This window comes from Odocoileus virginianus, chromosome 30 (assembly GCF_023699985.2).
Source record: "Odocoileus virginianus isolate 20LAN1187 ecotype Illinois chromosome 30, Ovbor_1.2, whole genome shotgun sequence".
NCBI lineage: Eukaryota > Metazoa > Chordata > Mammalia > Artiodactyla > Cervidae > Odocoileus > Odocoileus virginianus.
This window is the reverse complement of record NC_069703.1, coordinates 32,139,305-32,157,455: the sequence shown is the minus strand read 5'-3', so window position 1 is coordinate 32,157,455 and position 18,151 is coordinate 32,139,305.

Sequence of the window (18,151 nt, the reverse complement as noted above, 5' to 3'; positions counted from 1 at the left end):
ACCAGAAGGTGGGAGAGAGGCATGGAACGGATTCTTCCTCCTAGCCCTCAAAGGAACCAACACTGCTGACACCTTGAGTTTGGACTTCTAGCCTCCAGCAGTGCGAAGGGATGCATGTCCATTGTTTTAAGCCACTCAGTTTCTGGCACTTTGTTATGGTGACCCTAGGAAACTAATCAGTGGGTACAGTAAATGCTGCCAGTGCTTCCCCTATACCCTTAGCCACCCCAGAGGTCACTTCCAGCTTTAGTGGAGAGATCCTGGCTTCCAACCTTAAGCATACCCTGGGCTCAGCCTATACGAAATACCTTAAGAAATGTTAGGGAGTTAACACCCTTAGAGGGATTAGGATCCATAATTTATCAAGGATCCCTAAAATCAGTAAGAAAAAGATGAACATTTCAGGATAGTAGGATAGTAGGCAGAAAACTTGAACGATTTTACAGAAGAAATGGGGGTGAAAAGAAGTCTGTAAGTTTCTAAGATTTCAATTCAGTTCAGTTCAGTTCAGTTGCTCAGTCATGTCCGACTCTTTGCAACCCCATGGACTGCAGCACACCAGGCCTCCCTGTCCATCACCAATTCCGGGAGTTTTCCCAAACTCATGTCCATTGAGAAGGTGATGCCATCCAACCATCTCATCCTCTGTCGTCCCCTTCTCCTCCTGCCTTCAATCTTTCCCAGCATCAGGGTCTTTTCTAATGAGTCGGCTCTTCTCATCAGGTGGCCAAAATATTGGAGCTTCAGCTTCATCATTGTACAAATTAATTGGGGGCTTCCCTGGTGGTCTAGAGGTTAAGGATCTGCCTGCCAGTGCAGGAGGTGCAGGTCGATCCCTGGCCCGGGAAGATTCCACGTGCAGCAGGGCATCGAAGCCAGCACACCGTAGCTACTGAGGCTGCATGCCTAGAGCCCGTGCTCCACAGCAAGAGAAGTCACTGCAATGGGAAGCCCTTCTACCGTGACAGGGTAGCCCCTTGCTCGCCGCGATTAGAGAAAGCCTGTGAGCAACAGCAAAGACCCAGCACGGCCAAAGAAAGTGAAGCCGCTCAGTCGTGTCCGACTCTTTGCGACCCCATGGACTGTAGCCCTCCACGCTCCTCCGTCCATGGAATTTCCAGGCGTGAATACTGAAGTGGTTGCCATTTCCTTCTCCAGGGGATCTTCCCGACGCAGGGATCGAACCGGGGTCTCCTGCACTGCTGGCAGACGCTTTGCCACCGGAGCCACCAGGGAAGCCCAGGGCAGCCAAAAGCCTTCTGACAGCCTTGTCTATGAAGTTAATTGAGCAAAACTCCTTATTTTTTTTTAAGATTTTTGATTTAATTTTTTTAGCACAGACAAAAATAATTAAACCAATCTTTTTTAAGAAATTAAGGAGTTTTATTCAATTAATTTCATAGACAAGGCTATCAAAAGTTTAAAAAACTGGGAAAGAAAAGAAAGAAAAAGGCTGGGAAAGAATTATCTTTTCCGTGGTTCAGTTCAGCTCAATTCAGTTGCTCAGTCGTGTCTGACTCTTTGCGACCCCATGGACCGCAGCACGCCAGGCCTCCCTGTCCATCACAAACTCCCAGAGTTTACTCAAACTCCTGTCCATCGAGTCGGTGAAGCCATCCAGCCATCTCATCCTCTGTCGTCCCCTTCTCCTCCTGCCCCCAGTCCCTCCCAGCAGCAGGGTCTTTTCCAATGAGTCAACTCTTCAAATGAAGTGGCCAAAGTACTGGAGTTTCAGCTTCAGCATCAGTCCTTCCAATGAACACCCAGGACTGATCTCCTTTAGGATGGACTGGTTGGATCTCCTTGCAGTCCAAGGGACTCTCAAGAGTCTTCTCTAACACCACAGTTCAAAAGCATCAATTTTTCCGCACTCAGCTTTCCTCACAGTCCAACTCTCACATCCATACATGACCACTGGAAAAACCATAGCCTTGACTAGACGGACCTTTGTTGGCAGAGTAATGTCTTTGCTTTTTAATATGCTATCTAGGTTGGTCATAACTTTCCATGGCTAGATGGTAACAGATGAATAACACAGTGACTATATGACAAAATCATGGCAAATTAACAAGAAAAACATGGGAAATTTTGTGGAAAGATGGACAAAAATTATGACTAGGCAACTTAGAGAAAGGGAAATGCACATGGCCAGGAAGTGTTTGCTCAACCTTCTTAGAGTCATAAAAATGAAATTGACATAACGAAATGTTACTTTACATCCCTCAAAATGGCAAAAAGAAAAAATAAAGTGGTTGAAGGAGAAGTATTGGTAAAGACAGGGTGAGACTGGACCTCTCTGGTACTGCTGCTGGAATTTTTAACTGTTGATACTTCTGGAGAGCAATCTAGTAGGACTTAATGAAATTATGTGTGAGTTTAACCTTGAGATTCATTGATCTCACCCCTAGGTTAACTGAGACACTCTCACATGTACCTGTAAAGGAATATGTATTAGGGTATTTTCTGAAAAGTTATAAAGTGTTACTTTTCACTTTCAAGTCTTTCATTCATCTGGAATTAAAATTGTTATTAGTTCTGTTGTGAGGTAGAGATCCAATTTAACTTTTTGCCACATGGATACCCAGTGATGCCAGTACCATTAATTGAATACTCCAGGTTTGATTCCCAGGTCGCAAAGTTCCCCTGGAGAAGGGATGGGCTACCCACTCCAGTACTCTGGGGCTTCCCTGGTGGTTCAGGTAGTAAAGAATCCGCCTGCAGTGTGGGAGACCTGGGTTTGATCTCTGGGTTGGGCAGATTCCCTGGAGGAGGACATGGCAGCCCACTCCAGATTCTTGTCTGGAGAATCCCCATGGACAGAGGAGCCTGGTGGGCTGCAGCCCATGGGGTCACAAAGAGTCGGACAGAACTAAGCACGTCCTTTCCCCAAAGAGCCACAAGGACAGCCATGTCAAATTTCAATTCTATATGTGAGTAGGAACGGCTTTGGACTCTCTGTTATGTTCCACTGGTGAATTTTCCCGCTCCGACTCCCATACCATACCTGTCTCTGTATGTATTTGTTTGACTGCACTGGGTCTTAGTTGCAGGATCTTCCGTCTTCACTGTGACATACAGGATCGTTTAGTTGAGGCAGTCGAGCTCTTAGTTGTAGCATGTGGGATCTAGTCCCTCAATCAGGGATCGGACCCTGGCCCCCTGCATTGGGAATGTGGAGTCTTATCCACTGGACCACCAGGGAAGCTCCATCACATCTGTCTTTACTATAACTTTATAATAAAGGTTGATTTCTGGAGAAGGAAATGGCAACCCACTCCAGTATTCTTGCCTGGAGAATCCCAAGGACGGAGGAGACTGGTGGGCTGCTGTCTACGGGGTCGCTCAGCGTCAGACATGACTGAAGTGACTTAGCAGCAGCAGCAGATTTCTGGAGTTCAAATACCCTCAGTTTCCTCCACACGTCTGCCACTTGGGCCTTTGCTCTTCTGTATACATTTTATGATTAATTTTTCAATATCTGCTGAAAACTCTAGCCTCTGAAGGAATTTCTAAAAGGTTGGAGTAATGTATTCTTTGACTTTTGGGAAGAATTTTCCTATAAAACCATACTAAGCCTCATGTTTTCTTTTAAGAAAAAAAATTAAACCATTAACTGAATTTCTTTAAATATTATAGAGCTATCTGGGTTTCCTATTGCTTCTTGAGTCAATTTTAGGAAACTGTGTGTGTGTGTTTTTAAAGCTTTTGTCAATTTCATCTAAATTTTCAAAAGTGTTGGCATAAAAAAAAAAAGTGTTGGCATCAAGTTATATACGGTATTCTTACTATCTTTGAAGTTTTTGATATTGTCAGTTTTTGTCTGTGATTTAGCACATAGTTGATCTTTGTGAATGTCCCATAGGTACAGGAAAGTTTGTGTATTTTAGGTTTGTTGGACATAAAGCTCTATATGATGTTTGGGACTTATTAATCACGCTCTTAAAAAAAATCCCTTTTTTATTTGTGTCTAATTGATTTATCAGTTTGGGGGAGAGGTCTGACTACAACTATTCATTATATATGTGTTTACTATATATACTTTCCATATATTCCTATCAGTTTTTGCTTTATATATTTTTGAAGCTGCATCTTTTGGTGGTATATATTTGTGATCATTATGTCTTTTTGATTTATTGTATATTTATGTATAATGTCCCTTTTTGTTTCTCATGATTAAAAAAACACCCTATATCATTTCTCCTGATAGTAATGTCAATATTCTAGAAATCCTCTTTATTTTAGGGGTTTACTGTGCCATAGACGCCTTTGGCAGCCTGGTGAGTCTATAAACCTCTTTTTTTTTTTCCCTTCTTTGGTCATGTTGCACAGCTTACGGGATCTCTGTTCCCTGACCAGAGACTGAACCCGGGCCGTGGCAGTGATGGCAGTGAAAGCCTAGTATTCTAACCACTAATCAACCAGGGAATTCCCCTACAAACTGTTATGGCAATCCAAACCCAAGTTGGCAAAGAATTTCCTGACACAGAGTATTTCAGAAGGGAGTGAGCTTATTAAGAGCAAGGAGCAAAGACAACCAAGGCAGCCCGACCTCTTGCTGGACCAGGGAGTGTCGACACTTTTCATGGATTAGTAGCCAATTTTTTATAGCCTCAAGATCTAGAAAATTCTTGCTGGAAGGCTGGCATTAGGTGATTGGTTAGGGAGCTATAGGGTGAGTACTGGGGTGGGCATTTTTGCCCAGTATGGGGTCAGGAAGCCTGTGGGTGATGATCACGGGGGCTTTTGGCAGCGGTGATGTAGGAGTTCAGTCAGCTTCAGAGGCGACTTTGTTTCTGGGCTCCGTGTCCATGGCTTTGGTGCAAGGCCTTGCAGGACTTGCAAGGCAAGACTCCACATAAATCTCTTTTCAAAAAATTTTAAGAAGAAAAAAAAAAAATTTTTTTAAGAAAATGTATTTATTTGTTTATTTATTTGGCTGCCCAGGATCTTTAGTTTTGGCATGTGAGATCCTTTTAGTTGTTGCATGTGGGATCTAGTTCCCTGACCAGGGCTAGAACCTGAGCCTCCTGCATTGGGAGCATGGAGTCTTAGCCACTGGACCACCAGGAAAGTCCCTCAAAATGTTTTAAATGCTTAGAATTATAAAGCAAGCTGAAAAGTGAAAGTGGACTGTAGCCCACCAGGCTCCTCTGTCCATGGGATTTCCCAGGCAAGGATACTGAATTGGGTTGCCGTTTCCTTCTCCAGGGAATCTTCCTGACCCAGGGATCGAACTCAGGTCTCCTGTGTTGCAGGCAGATTCTTTACCATCTGAGCCACCAGGGAAGCCCAAAGCAAGCTGGTTGTGAAATACAGGTACCAGAAATACAGGTACCAGAACAGTTAAAATATTTGTTTACTTTTAAATTAATAGATTAAATAGCAAGTTCTAACAGTAAACCTAATAACTGTCACTTTTCAAGTCATGCTAGAAATAAAATGTATTTGGGAATATTGTAATAAATGATGTGAAAATATATATGGTTTATATTGATGACAAAGTTACAGGTACTGTAATACTTCCGTCATTTGTTCTCTACCTTTATAAATGATGGGAATGCTAAATTTTATTAATAGTTATAACTTAGTGAAATTAAAGGCATAATCTTTTCTTCCTAGTTTGTGGACTCCCTGAATTCTATCCAGTGACTCAGCGGACGGGGGGGTGGGGTCCATGTGTCTCACAATAAGAACTCTTGCTTTGTCTTTTAATAGTTTGGCCCTTGTTGTGTGTCTGTTATAAATATCTCTTCTATAAGTCTCTATCTCTTGATTAGATACTTCAATCCATTTATACTTACTGTAATTATTGTTATATCTTCGATTTTCCCTGCCATCTTATTTACTATAAATATCAATTAAAATGAAGTTTGACTTATACTATAGAAAACTCCAAATGATAATAATTTAATTAAGATATGATTTTATCTCTCTTTTAGTCTAGGACTCCACAGTCATCAGGGATTCAGTTTCCACCTTCTTAGTTGTAACTTCCATCTTCAAGTTTATCTCGTGACTCAAGATTGCTGCTGGAGCTTTAGCCTCCACAAACTCATTCCAAGCAGCAGGAAAGAAGGATGGTGGAAGGATTAAAAGAGGTGCACCTCCACTTTATACTTCATTAGCCAGAACTTAGTTATTTGGTCTCACCTAGTAGCGAGGGGAACTATGAAATGCTTTCATTCGGCTGGGTGCATTGATGACCCGAACGGCATTAGGACTACTTTATTAATACTAAGGAAGAAGAGGATGGTGGACACTGAGCAACTGTTAGCAGTCTCTACTTTAGCCTCCCACCCACCCGTGTGCCCAGCTGTCAACAGCGGGGGCTCTGAACCTTCACATGTGGTAGCTGACCCATAGACGCCGGCCTGCCACCTGGTGGCACGTTGGGTGCACTGGATTCCTTTCATCATGCAAGGAGCGTAGACTCGCCCTCAATACGACAGGCATTTATTCCAGCTAAGGTTTTACCTTCTCTGCTGGCCATACTTCTGCCAGCAACTTCATTAGTAGAGTTACAGAATGTCTCATTAGTAACCACAGTACTATTATGCAGAGTGAAGGAAGTCAGAAAGAAAAACACCAGTACAGTATATTAATGTATATATATGGAATTTAGAAAGATGGTAATGATGACCCTATATGTGAGACAGCAAAAGAGACACAGATGTAAAGAACAGTCTTTTGGACTCTGTGGGAGAAGGCGAGGGTGGGATGATTTGAGAGAATAGCATTGAAACATGTATATTACCATATGTGAAACAGATCGCCAATCCAGGTTGATGCATGAGACAGGGTGCTCAGGGCCGGTGCACTGGGATGACACTGAGGGATGGGATGGGGAGGGAGGTGGGAGGGGGTTCAGGATGGGGGACACATGTCCACCCATGGCTGATTCATGTCAATGTGTGGCAAAAACTACTACAATATTGTAAAGTAACTAGCCTCCAATTAAAATAACTAAATTAATATTAAAAAATAACCACGGTAGTCCAAATAGCATTGCTTTGGACCAGAGACCTCACTCTTCAAGAGAAATGAAGAAATTGGCAAATGAATGAGATTCCATGGTGTTGCCACACACCCTACCACCAGAATCATCTGGCTTTATGAGTGGGTTGCACGGCCTCCTGGAACGTGGTTGGTGCTGACCAGAAGACAACCTTGTGTGAATCTGAAGTGCTGGCCCAAGTTGGCACATGCTCTGATTCAGCAGCCAATGTAAGCTGATGTTTCTTTCTTTCCCAAAATCCATGGGTCAGGGAATCTTGGGCTGGATGACTTAAAAAAATTTTGCTCCCCTTTCCCTAGAGCATGGACTCTGCCAGTTTAGAGGTCTTGGCATGCAAAGGAAGAATGTTTCTATCAGGATATCACAGAAGTCCCATTGATTTGGAAATTGAGACTGTGAGTGCTAAGTCACTTCTGCTGTGTCCGACTCTTTGTCACCCCATGGACTGCAGCCCACCAGGCTCCCCTGTCCATGGAATTCTCCAGACAAGAACACTGGAGTGGGTTGCTATGTCTCCCTCCAGGGGATCTTTCCAACCCAGGGATCGAACCAGTGTGTCTTATGTCTCCTGCATTGGCAGGTAAGTTCTTTACCACTAGCACCTGGGAAGCCCAGAAATTGAGACTGACATCTGGCAATTTCAGATTCCTCATGCCCTGGATGAGCAGGGAGAAAAAGTGGGGTGGGTGAGGATCTGTGCTCACTGGAGTGATTGATTCTTGTCATCAAGGGGCAAACATTTGCTGCACAGTGGGGACAGGGAGAAGTGTGTCCCTGGGTCCCATGAAACCTTCTGGGGCTGCCTTCTAATTCCGTGATCAGTGGTCAAAATTAACGGAGGATGACAGGAGCTCAGGATGAGTAGGACAACGTGGGCTGTTTCCTCCTGAATGAAGCTCAAGTGATCCCACCAGACAAAGGCCTTTGACCACATGAGGTGCATGCTGAAGGCAAAGGAAAAATGGAATGGACAGCAGAGGAAGGAAGTTATAATTGCCTCATGACCCACAGCAGAGATGAGAAGGATATCGCTTATCTGTACATTCTTCTTTCCTTGCTGTGCCGTGCATGTAGCTGGGGATGGTGCTCACTGTCTTTCTTCTCCCACCATTTCGTTTGTTTACTGTTGGCTGTGCTGAGTCTTGTTGCTGAGCACAGGCTTTCTCTACTTGCGGTGAGTGGGGTCTACTCTTCACTGCGGTGTGCAGACTTCTCACTGACGTGGCTTCTCTTGTTGGGGAGCACAGGCTTTAGGCATGCGGGCTTCAGTACTTGGGGTGCATGGGCTTAGTAGCCCTAAGGCATGTGGATCTTCCTGGACCAGGGATTGAACCCGTGTCCCCTGCATTGGCGGGTGGACTCTTACCTCTGTACCATCAGGGAAGTGCAGTTGTCCCATTTTGTGAAGTGTGGTTGTTGGTGGTAAATGCTTCTCTTGTTGCAGAGCCCGGTCTCTAGTGCTCATGCTCAGTATTTGCGATATGTGGGCTTGGCATGTGGGACCTTCCCGGGTCAGGGGTCAAACTCGAGTCTCCTGCGTTGGCAGGTGGATTCTCTACCACTGAGCCACCAGGGAAGCCCCCATCTAATCCTTTCTTGAGTCCCTATCCTTCCTAGCCTGGGGCCCAGGGACAACAGACCCCAAGCTCCAAACATCCCAGGGGAGCTCCCGGGCCAGTCCTTTCCCTACTGGGAGCCCAGGGACGGGGGGTGGAGGGCAGAGCTGGTGGAGGAGGGACAACTCCTTCTGGAACACTCTGCACAGTGGCCTACTCCGGGTAGCACCAGGCACTTACAGATTAATTTTTAACGTGACCCAGGGGAGTCCAAAGGGCTGAGTTCCCGCCCCTGAGATCATGAGATCTTTCAGGGGTCTCTGGGAGGGGCCGAGGCGGCCTGTGGGGGAGGCGGCAGGAGGACAGGACCCCCGGGTGCACCCTCTGTGGGGCCCCTTGGGGCACCTCTGACCAAGATGTGCCAGGCGTCGTCTGCGGTGTCTGCCTTCCCTCACCGGTCACAGCCACCAGGCCGTGGGGAGGAGGAGTCCGTCTGCCCCTGGAGGGGCCTCGGGTAAAACCCCAGAGAGGACCCGACACCGCAGCCGGAACTTGTAGGGGCCTGACACTGCAGGGTCCTGAGCTCAAGGCTGCTGAGCCCCCATTTCTTTGATTATAGGAAACAGCCTTCATTCAGCCTTCGTGAACTTCCCTGAGTTCCGATGGGCAGATACAAGCAACTGTTAATTAGGGAAGGAAGGGGATGCGAGACCAGGGAGAGTCAAGAGCAGCCTTGGGACCAGGCCCTGTTTCCCCACCAATGGATACACACAACAACATCTTTGAGTTGCTTTTCAGATTCTGAAAGCCCGTCCCCATGGCAGAAGTTGTGGTCTGCTGCCCACAAGCATGTAGTCCTCAGACCAGTTAATCTTGAGGTTGACTCCTACTAACCTCACTGCCAACCATCAGAAGACTGTCCATGAGCTGATCACACCCTCCTTTATAATAAAACTTGTCACTATCTTCCCCAAGTTGGGCCATGGTTTTGAGGGTTTTAGCCTGCTGTGTCTTCCCTTGCTTGGCAAAGCAATAAAACTATATTTTTCTACTTTACTCAAAACTCTGTCTCTGAGAAGAGGGAACGGTTTGAACAATGGCTCAAAGATGCTGTCCACTTCTGTTTCCCTATAGCGATTCATGGTAAAATATTTTGTTTTTGTTTTTGGCAATGCTGCCGGGCATATGGGATCTTAGTTCCTTGACCAGGGATGGAAACTCTGTCTCCTGCAGTGAAAGCTCGGAGCCCGAACCACTGGATCGCTAGGGAATTCCTTAATGGTAAAATCTTTAAAGTGTCACATGTGTGGGTTTGTTCTGGGGACAGCAGAAGAGGATGCTGGGGAGGGTATTCTAAGCCCTGGCCAGCTGAAGATCAAACACACCCCAAATGATTGATTGGATTGGGCACCTGCGAAAGGGGGGCCTCCGAGTTTGACGGGTGCCCGACGAGTGTGAGGTCCTGCTCTGCCTACTGTGACCATCTACCATCTTCACAGCCACCCTGCAAGGAAGGAGGCTGCCCATTGTACAGATGAGGACACTGAGGCTCTGAGAGGTGAAATCTGTAGTGCGGGGTCCTTCAACGAGCAAGTCAGTGGCAGAACCAAGGTTTGACCCAAGATTTTTATGACTCTAAATTCCATCCAGGGAGAGGAAAACAGGTTCAACAAAACATTTGGCAAAAATGCAGCTATGTTTTTCTCCTGCGCCTGGGCAGCTCAGTGGAACTAGGGATGTTTCCATAGCAGGGCTGATTCTTCAAAGGGAAGGGCCTCCTGCTCTCCCTGGGGTGGGCTCTGGGGTGCAGAGGATCCTAGTGTTATGCCAGCTAGGGGGCCCTGGACACAAGCTGCCTGCAGCCTCCACGCTCAGGGAGCCCACATTCTCCTGGTTTCCCCCCCACTTTGCTGTCTCCATCCTCGGCTGCTTTCCTGCTGGTCTACCGAACACAGTGGTCTCCACCTGCCTGCATTTCCTCCTCTCCTCTCCCAGGTCATGCGCCCAGGATTATGGCTTGAAACTCCCATAAGAGTCATCACTTCCGGACTTACCTGCCTTGCTCTTGAAAATAGTCTTGCACTTCCAGCTACCCACTTAGCCTCTCCACTTGGATGTTTATTAGCCTCGTGATTTGAGGAGATCTGAAATAAAACCTCTGTCCTCAGCTGGCCCCCAACCTGTCCCTGCCTTGGCCCTGGTCGGTGCCTCAGTTAAAGGTCTGATCAGTGACTCAGATCACAAACCTAGAAGCAGCCCTCGATGCCTCGCTTTCCTTCATCCCCATTCACACCCCCAGCTCTGGCTCTATCTTCAAAATCTGTTTGAATCCAGCCACTCCTCCCCGCTTCGCCTCTGCAGCCGTGGTCTAAGGCAGCACCGGTTCACAGCTAGACCTCTGATCAGTTCTCCTGCTTTCTCTCTGACTCCCTCTCCCAATTCCATCCTTTGAATAGTGGTCCGAGTGAGCTTTTGAAAACACAAACCACCCACAAGTTTCCACGGCTTGGAATAGAACCCAAAGCCTTCGCCAGGACTTAGGCAGTCCCGCCCACCTCGCCTCCTGCCCAGAGAGCCTATCACGGGCTTGTCGCATCCAACACAAGAACCATGGTGTCATCGTAAGACCTTTGCCCAGGTTTTCTCTCTCCTCGAGGTCTCTTCCTGGGGGTCTTCAAACAGCATCTGCTTTGAGAGCGTGTCCTGACTACATCTCCCCTTCACTCTCTCGTTACCCTCCTTCCCTTCAGAGGGCCTATCGCCATCTGATAGCATCAGGTATGAGTTGATTGTCCGTCTGTCTAGAATGACAGATGAATGTCTGTCTTGCCTCCTGGGCACCCAGTTCCTGGTGCACAGGAGAGGTTTAATGTGAAAGGGAGGGAGGACGCCCCCGAAGTAGGTGCACGTGTGGTCGGTCGCTCATTTGCGTCCGACTCTTTGCGGCCCCATGGACTGTAGCCTGCCGGGCTCCCCTATCTGTGGGACGATCCCAGCAAGGATACTCAAGTGCATTGCCTTTTCCTCCTCCAGGGGATCTTCTGGATCTGGGGTTGAACCCACATCTCCTGTGGTTCCTGCACTGGCTGGTGGATGCTCTACCGCTGAGCAGCTGGGTGTCACCACCTGCCCCTGCCCAAAGTACAGGTCAGGGCAGACTCCGGGGCTCCAGGAAAGACCCCAGAGTCCATAGGCGATTTGTCAGTCTTGGTTGCTTAACCTTAAATAACTGCCGGGTGGGGCCGCCTGGTCTCTGTCTGAAATCCTTTTGTCTCCCCATTCAAGAGCGGTCAGGCTGAAGTCCACCCAAGGCAGCCCTTAACCTGGCGGTCTGCCGCCACCACAGGCAGGTTTAAGGTGACCTCACGGAATTGTCCAGTGTCAGCACACTACACTTAGGTAACTAAAAAGGCCAACAGAGAGGGTTCCACAAGCCAGGAAACTTGGTGCCATCATTTGGTAATAACAAGGGTTATATTCGACGGAGCTGTCATTTCAGGCCAAACACACTTTCACATGCTTTTCAGACATTTTCTCGTTCAATCCTCAGAGACACAGTTTGAGGCTGTTGCATCGGTAGTTGTCTATTGCCGTGTAACAATCCACCTTAACACGGAATGGTTTAAGGGAACAACCATTCTATTTGCTCACAATTCTGCAGGCCAGCAATTTGAACTGGACTTGCTGGTCTTGCCTGGGGTCACTCACGTGCACGCATCCAAGGGAACAGATGGGTTCAAGAGGATTACAGTGGCCTCGCTCACATGTCTAAAGGCTGAATAGTCGACTGGGCCACGTGTCTCCGGCAGCCCAGCTTGGGCTTCTTTCAGGGGCTGGCGGAGTTCCAGGACACCAAGCCCAAAGTGCAGCATTTTTTGAGCCTTTGCTTGAGTCACATTTGTCATTGCCAGAGGAAGTCACAGCCAAGCCCAGAGTCAGGGTGAGAGGGGACTTACACGGAAGAGAGGACTCATCAGAGGCTGTTACTGAACCATCCGTCAGACAGATTACTCTGTTCTTATCCATGTTTTTCAGGTGAGGAGACCAAGAATCAGAAAGGATAAGAAACATGCTCCAGGTCACACAGATACACAAAGGCAGAGTGGAACATAAATCCTTGGCTCTCAAGCCTCAGTTTTTTTGCAAAGGCAATTAAGTCCCCACCGTGAGGAACCAAGTCCCCACAAAGGGAAATGATGTCAAGTTCCTCTTCACCAGGCTCCCAGATATACTCTTGTTATTATCGTCAGTCAGAATCAAACCAGCTTAAGTTATTTAGCCTCAGGCTGCTCAGGTGTAAACCGGGTCTAGTAACAGAACTCCCTTTTCTTACTGTTTTGTTTATTGTCTGTTTTGGCCGTGCTAGAATGTAAGCCCCTTGAGGGGTGGGATTGTTGTTGTTGTTTGATAGGTAAGAAGTGGATTTATTTAGAAAGAAACACACTTCACAGTTTGGCCATCTCAGAAAGCAAGAGAGGCCAGAGGGGTGGGATTTTTGTCTGTGTTGTTCACTGCTCTAGCCCCAGCGCCTAGAACAGTGCTTGGGATATTCAGTTCAGTTCAGTTCAGTCGCTCAGTCATGTCCAACTCTTTGTGACCCCATGGACTGCAGCACACCAGGCCTCCCTGTCCATCATCAACTCCTGGAGCTTACTCAAACTCATGTACAATGAGTCGGTGATGCTTTCTAACCATCTCATCCTCTGTCATCCCCTTCTCCCACCTTCAATTTTTCCCAGCATCAGGGTCTTTTCAAATGAGTCAGTTCTTCACATCAGGTGGCCAATGTATTGGAATTTCAGCTTCAGCATCAGTCTTTCCAATGAGTATTCAGGACTGATTTCCTTTAGGATGGACTGGTTGGATCTCCTTGCTGTCCAAGGGACTCTCTAGAGCCTTCTACAACACTACAGTTCAAAAGCATCAATTCTTCAGTGCTCAGCTTTCTTCACAGTCCAACTCTCACATCCATACATGACCAATGGAAAAACCATAGCCTTGACTAGATGGACATTTGTTGGCAAAGTAATGTTTCCGCTTTTTAATATGCTGTTTGGCTTGGTCATAACTTTTCTTCCAAGGAATAAGTGTCTTTTAATTTCATGGTTGCAGTCACCATCTGCAGTGATTTTGGAGCCCCCAAAATAAAGTCTGCCACTGTTTCCACTGTTTCACCATCTATTTGCCATGAAATGGTGGGACCGGATGCCATGATCTTAGTTTTCTGAATGTTGAGCTTTAAGCCAACTTATTCACTCTCCCCTTTCACTTTCATCAAGAGGCTCTTTAGTTCTTCTTCACTTTCTGCCATAAGGGTGGTGTCATCTGCATATCTGAGGTTAGTGATATTTCTCCCAGCAATCTTGATTCCAGCTTGTGCTTCATCCAGCCCAGCATTTCTCATGATGTACTCTGCCTACAAGTTAAATGAACAGGGTGACAATATACAGCCTTGATGTACTCCTTTTCCTATTTGGAACCAGTGTGCTGTTCCATGTCCAGTTCTAACTGTTGCTTCCTGACCTGCATACAGGTTTCTCAAGAGGCAGGTCAGGTGGTCTGGTATTCCCATCTCTTTCAGAATTTTCCAGTTTGTGGTGATCCACACAGTCAAGGCTTTGGCATAGTCAATAAAGTAGAAGTAGATGTTTTTCTGGAACTCTCTTGCTTTTTCGATGATCCAGCAGATATTGGCAATTTATGTCCCATTCCTGTGCCTTTTCTAAAACCAGCTTGAACATCTGGAAGTTCACAGTTCACGTATTATTGAAGCCTGGCGTGGAGAATTTTGAGCATTACTTTACTAGCATGTGAGATGAGTGCAACTGTGCAATAGTTTGAGCATTCTTTGGCATTGCCTTTCAATCCTGCAAGGATTAAAAGGTGACAAATCCGGATGACTTCTCCCCCTCCAATCCAGGACCAGAGCCCCTCTCTCTGCTTCCTCCACCCTCTTCTCTGCTTGGTCGCTGACCCCACCATGTGCTTCCAGCAGGAGCTCGGAGTGGCCCCTTCCCAACCCACCTCTCCTTGTCTCCTGTGCCCCAGCCCCCCTTCTCCTGCTCATGGGCATTCCTGGTGCTGTGCCTGGGGAAGGGGAGAGGTCAGAAGGGGGACCTGGACGCCTTGGCCTCTGGGAGTCCTCAGTCACCGGAGCACTGGGCAACCTCGGCCAGGTCTCTTCACCTCTGTGGGCTTTGTCTCCTCCTCTCAAAAATGAGGCCAGGAAGGCTCCCAAAGCCGGACGGCTCTATCGCTCGGACGCCCTGAAGTTACCACCTGAGGGACATGTTTGTCCCTCAAAATTGGAGAAGAACCAGCCTCCATTTTGTGTTTTACATTTTTAAAAATCAGGTTCTAGGGAATTCCCTGGCTGTCCAGTGGTGAAGACACTGCAATTTCACTGCAGAGGGTGTAGGTTCAATCCCTGGTCGGGGACCTAACATCCCACAAGCCATGCAGCATGGTCAAAAAAATTTTAAATAAAACACATTTTTTTAAATTAAGAAAAAAACCCCAAACCTTCCCTGGTGGCTCAGTGGTAAAGAATCCACCTGCCAAATACAGCAGACAGGGGTTCGATCCTTGGTCTGGGAAGATCCCACGTGCCGAGGGGCAGCTAAGCCCGGACGCCACGACTACTGAGCCCATGTGCCTGGAGCCTGTGCTCCACGGCAAGAGAAGCCCCCACGATGAGAAGCCCATGCAAGGCAGCTCAAGGGTGACCCCACTCACAGCAACCAGAGGAGAGCCATGCGGCAGTGAAGACCCAGGGCAACCAAAAACAAATAAGCAAAATTGATTTTCTAAAAACCAGGTTCTGGCTGGGGAAACGGACTGGTACAGACCACCCTGTGCATAGGACGGCTGACCAGTGACTCGGCCGCCACGGCCTCTTCTTCAGTAAAATAAGCCTCTGGGCCTGAATGGACTCAGGGGTTGGGGCATCCTGGGCGTGGACTGTGTCGGGGCGAGTTCACCCGCCGTGGTCCTGGGAAAGTTCACACACAGCGTCCTTTCCCAGCCAGGCCTGGCCCCTCCCCACCACCCAGCACAGGCTTCCCAGTAGGCAGACGAGAAACTGACCGTCGGTCTAGGGCTGACCGTGCCCTCACCATCAGGCTGCAAGCCAAGGACCCGCACCATCCAATCTTCTTCCGACAAATGTTAAGTGCCTTCTGCATGCCAGGCCCCGTCCAGGGTCCCGAGGAGACAGTGGTGAACAGAACACCAAAGCTCTGTGCCTTTGTGGTCTCCATGGGCCAACAAGAAATAAGAAACACAGGAAATGAATAAATCTCTGTTAGAAGGAGACATTTGTATCAAGGAAAAGTACAGTGGTATAAGGAAAGTGGGTGCCGTGAAGTGGAAAATTCCGAGGTTGTAAAATCTCTGGGCTGGAAATGGTCCTGGCAGACTGGCAAGATGCTCCCCAAAGCCATCACCACTCCCTGCAGGGAAGGGGCCACACCTTTCCCAGCTCCCCTTCTGCTGGGTGCGGCCATGTGACTGTGTTCTAGCCAGTGGCGTGAGAGCCTCTTTACCATTCCTGCCCTGAGCAAGCCCTGTTTCTGCTTTCCCCATCTGCCAGCTGAACGCAGAGGCCACCGTTCACTGAGGAGGGCAGAGCCAAAAAAAACGGACATCCCGGAAGAGAGGCAGGCTCCTTGCCTCACCCGGCTAGACTTTCCACGAGGGGCTTCTCCACAGGGCTTACAGACCAAGGAGGCGGTTTGCAAAACCTTCCAGGCAAAGAAGAGAAGACAGTGACTTTTCAGTTTTCTTTTTCTTTCTTTTTTAAGCCTTCTCAAAGCTGTGGCTCTATTCTTTCCTCATATTCTCCAACCTATCCTTCTTTGAATCCCCCATCTCCCATCCATCCATCCACTTATTCGCTTAACAAAGATTTATTGGGAAGCTACTATATTCCAGGGCTTCCCAGGTGGTGCTACTAGTAAAGAACCCACCTGCCAATGTAGGAGACCTAAGAGACGCCAGTTTGATCCCTGGGTCGGGAAGATTCCCTGGAGGAGGGCATGGCAATTCACTCCAGTATTCTTGCTTGGAGAATCCCCATGGACAGAAAAGCCTGGTGGGCTACAGTACATGGGGTCACAAAGAGTCAGACACGACTGAAGCAACTTAGTATGCACTATATTCCAGGCATGTTGAGTGCAGCACTTTCACAGCATCATCTTTTAGGATTTCAAATAGCTTAACTGCAATTCCATCACCTCCACTAGCTTTGTTCGTAGTGATGCTTCCTAAGGTATTGCCAGCAAATTTGGAAAACTCAGCAGTGGCCACAGGACCAGAAAAGGTTAGTTTTCATTCCAATCCCAAAGAAAGGCAATGCCAAAGAATGCTCAAATTACTGCACAATTGCACTCATCTCACACGTTAGTAAAGTAATGCTCAAAATTCTCCAAGCCAGGCTTCAACAGTACGTGAACCGTGAACTTCCAGATGTTCAAGCTGGTTTTAGAAAAAGCAGAGGAACCAGAGATCAAATTGCCAACATCCACTAGATCATTGGAAAAGCAAGAGAGTTCCAGAAAAACATCTACTTCTGCTTTATTGACTATGCCAAAGCCTTTGACTGTGTGGATCACCACAAACTGTGGAAAATTCTGAAAGAGATGGGAAAACCAGACTACCTGACCTGCCTCTTGAGAATTCTGTATGCAGGTCAGGAAGCAACAGTTAGAACTGGACATGGAACAGAACACTGGTTTCAAATAGGAAAAGGAGGACATCAAGGCTGTATATTGTCACCCTGCTTATTTAACTTATATGCAGAGTACATCATGAGAAATGCTGGGCTGGATGAAGCACAAGCTGGAATCAAGATTGCTGGGAGAAATATCACTAACCTAAGATACGCAGATGACACCACCCTTATGGCAGAAAGTGAAGAGGAACTAAAAAGCCTCTAGGTTAAAGTGAAAGGGGAAAGTGAAAAAGTTGGCTTAAAGCTCAACATTCAGAAAACTAAGATCATGGCATCTGGTCCCATCACTTCATGGGAAATAGATGGGGAAACAGTGGAAACGGTGGCAGACTTTATTTTGGGGGGCTCTAAAATCACTGCAGATGGTGACTGCAACCATGAAATTAAAAGACGCTTATTCCTTGGAAGAAAAGTTATGACCAAGCCAAACAGCATATTAAAAAGCAGAAACATTACTTTGCCAACAAATGTCCATCTAGTCAAGGCTATGATTTTTCCATTGGTCATGTATGGATGTGAGAGTTGGCCTATAAAGAAAGCTAAGCGCCGAAGAATTGATGCTTTTGAACTGTGGTGTTGTAGAAGACTCTTGAGAGTCCCTTGGACAGCAAGGAGATCCAACCAGTCCATCCTAAAGGAAATCAGTCCTGAATACTCATTGGAAGGACCAATGTTGAAGCTGAAACTCCAATACTTTGACCACCTGATGCGAAGAACTGACCCATTTGAAAAGACCCTGATGCTGGGAAAGATTGAAGGTGGGAGGAGAAGGGGAGGACAGAGGATAAGATGGTTGGATGGCATCACTGACTCAATGGACATGAGTTTGGTAAACTCCTGTAGCTGGTG